This window comes from Dasypus novemcinctus, chromosome 7, assembly GCF_030445035.2.
Source record: "Dasypus novemcinctus isolate mDasNov1 chromosome 7, mDasNov1.1.hap2, whole genome shotgun sequence".
Taxonomy (NCBI): Eukaryota; Metazoa; Chordata; class Mammalia; order Cingulata; family Dasypodidae; genus Dasypus; species Dasypus novemcinctus.
In genome coordinates, this window is record NC_080679.1 from 9735445 (window position 1) to 9739095 (window position 3651).

Sequence of the window (3651 nt, forward strand, 5' to 3'; positions counted from 1 at the left end):
CATCCAGATCAAATTGTGGCTCTAGCCTAGGCCCCAGCTCCACCTCTGGCAGAGAGGAAGCTGGGGGACCTGCGCCAGCCTCTCGAGGAAATTACCAGCCAAGTCACAGAGGTCGGTGATTATCCTTCTCTGGCGGCACAAGCTGCCCCAGGAGCCATTCATGCCCCAGGTGACTAGAATAGGAAGCTCCATTTGCCAAAAATAGGGGAGGAGAAGACAGTTGGCTGCCAATTTTAGCTACTGATTAGTAGACTCAGCTGACTGAGGTCTAACCCTAAGAACAGGCAGGGTGTGAATCTGTCCAAGTCAGAAAGAGGCTGGTGGCTGCTATTTTAACTCTGTCCCCAGCCTGAGGGGAAGCTGGGCTGACTGAAAATCACAGTGATGGTAGGAGGCAGTTTCTTTCACCCAGATTGGCCTGCAGCCCTAGCTTAGGCTTCAGCCCCACCTCTAGCAGGGAGGAGGCTGGCAGGCCCTGCACCAGCCTATCCAGGTAACTGCAGGTACCTTTGGCTGGCACAGACTGAATAATCGAAAGTCAACTGGGGCAACTGTGGTCATCTTGGACCTGCACTGCATAGATTGCTGCCCACACCTGCAGCTCCATCCCCACCCCAGGCAGGGGAGAAAGGGGTATGAAGTTTCATCAGTCTTTCTGGGCAACTACAGTCTAGACCTGCACAACTTGGATTATTCCATACAATTGTGACTCTGTCCCTACACCTGGCAAAGGAGAAAGTTGGGAGAAGCTTCATCAGTCCCTGGGGCAATGAGGGCAGCTTGAGCCTCCACAGCTTATAGCACCCACTACATTGTTGACTCCTATTGCACAACCAGCAAGGGAAAAGGGGCAGGAAGCCCTAAACTAAAGAGAAAACCTGCACCCAGAATAAATACTCTAGTAATCCAGATGCCAAGACACCAAAAAAAATGACAATCCACACCAAGATACAAGAAGCTATGGCCCAGTTAAAGGAACAAGATAAGCCTCCAGATGACATAAAGGAGTTGAGACAACTAATCATAGATATTCAAACAAATCTCCTTAATAAATTCAATGAGATGGCTAAAGAAATTGAGGGTATTAAGAAGACACTGGATGAGCACAAAAAAGAATTTGAAAGCATACATAGAAAAATAGCAGATTTTATGGGAATGCAAGGTGCAATAAATGAAATTTTAAAAACATTGGAATCATATAATAGCAGATTTGAGGAGGCAGAAGAAAGGATTGGTGAACTTGAAGAAATGGCCTCTGGAAGTGAACATACAAAAGAACAGATGAAGAAAAGAATGGAAAAAATTGAACAAGGTCTCAGGGAACTAAATGACAACAAAAGGCATGCAAGCATACATGTCATGGGTGTCCCAGAAGGAGAAAAGAAGGGAAAAGGGGCAGAAGGAATATTTGAAGAAATAATGGTAGAAAATTTCCCAACCCTATTGAAGGACGTAGATATCCATGTCCAAGAAGCACAACGTACTCCCACCCAAAAAAATTCTGAAAGGACCAATTCCAAGACATATACTCACCAGAATGTCAAATGGCAAAGACAAAGAGAGAATTCTGAGAGCAGCAAGAGAAAAACAATGCATAACATATAAGGGATACCCAATAAAAGTAAGTGATGATTTCTCACCAGAAATCATGGAGGCAAGATACTACAAGTTAGTATTTAAGATACTACAAGAGAAAAACTTCCAACTAAGAATCTTATATCCAGCAAGACTGTCTTTCTAAAATGAGGGCAAGATTAGAATAGTCACAGATAAACAGAAACTGAGAGAATTTCTAAGCAAGAGACCAGATTTTCAGGAAATACTAAAAGGTGCACTAGAACCTGAAAAGAAAAGACAGGAGAGAGAGGCCTGGAAAAGAATCTAGAAATGAAGATTATGTCAATAAAAGTAACAAAAGTGTCAAAGAGTGGTGAAAATAAAATTTGACAGATAAACTCAAATAGTCAGGAATAAACTTAACCAATGATGTAAAGCACTCATATTCAGAAAACTGCACCTCAATGTTAAAAGAAACTTAAAAAGGCCTAAATAACTGGAAGAACATTCCATGCTCATGGATCAGAAGACTAAATATCATTAAGATGTCAATTCTACTCAAATTGATATACAGATTCAATGCAATCCTAATAAAAAAATTCCACCAGTATTTAAAAAAATTGAAAACATGATTATCAAATTTATTTGGAAGGGTAAGGGGTCCTGAATAGCCAGAAACATCATAAAAAGTAAAAGTGAACCTTCATCTCCAGACTTTAAATCATATTACCTAGCTATAGTGGTAAAAACAGCATGGTACTGGCATAAAGACAGACACATAGACCAATGGAACCAAATTGATGGTTCAGAAAGAGACCCTCTCCCATATGGTCAAGTGATTTTTGATAAGCTTGTCAAATCCAACCCAGCTCTGGAAGAACAGTAAATTCAACAAACGGTGCTGGAAGAACTGGATACCCATAGCCAAAAGGAAAGAGTACCCCTGTCTCATACCTTTACCAAAAATTAACTTGAAATGGATCAAAAACCTAAAAATATAATCAAGAACTATAAAGTTTTTAGAAGAAATTTTAGGAAAATATCTTAAAGACTTGGTGGTAGGTGGTGGATTCTTAAAGGAAATAAGAAGAGGACTGAGATGGACTATGATGTTTAATGTATGCAGAAGTTTTAATTACTTTATTGTAAAAGTGTGGAAGTGTATAGAGTGATTGGTAACATATAGTGAGCAACACCTAGTTTATAAATGAGGATGTGGCTGAAAATGGTAATATAGGGATGTATATGCCGACTGACAGAATGCTAGAGAATAATCTAGAAACTGAATAGCACAGTAAACCAAGAGGTGGGTGAGAATTGTGGTTGATGGTACAGATGCAAGAATGTCCTTTGTGAGCTAGAGCAAATGTACATAGCTACTGCAGAATGTTGGGAATGTGGAGAAACATGGGAAAAATACAACGGGAGTGACCTGTGGACTGTGGTTAACAGAAATAATATAATATTTTTGCATCTATACAAAGATGTAATGTGTTGAAAATGGGGGAGTATGGAAAATGTGAGCCAGATGTACACTATGGATGTGGTAACAATCAGATGATATTATCTTATTTGTAACAAACATTCCCCACAGTGTGGTGTGGTGATAGAGGGATGTTGTTTGGGAATTCTCACATGTGCATGATTGTTTTATAAGTTTACAACTTCTGTCATAAAAAATATATTTCAAAAATAATAATAGGGTGGGTTGGGGGAAAAATACACCAAATGTAAGATAAGGACTATGATTAGTAAGATTTTGACAACATTCTTTCATAATTTATAACAAACATGACAGTGCAAGGTTTTGGTGGAGGGTTGATGTCTGGGACCCCTGTATGATGTTGTGCATATTTGCTTTGCAAGTTCACAACTTTTACTATGCACTTGATTGTCTATGTATGTTCACATATAAATAATATAAAGATAATAATAGGGTGCATTGGGGGAAAATACTTTACTTACGAGTAATATTTTGACAATGTTCTTTCTTTTAAAAAACATTATTTATTTCCCCCTTCCCCTCCTCCCACCCTGCTGTTTTTGCTGTCTGTGTTGTCTTCTCTTCATTTTCTCTCCTCTAGGATTCACTGG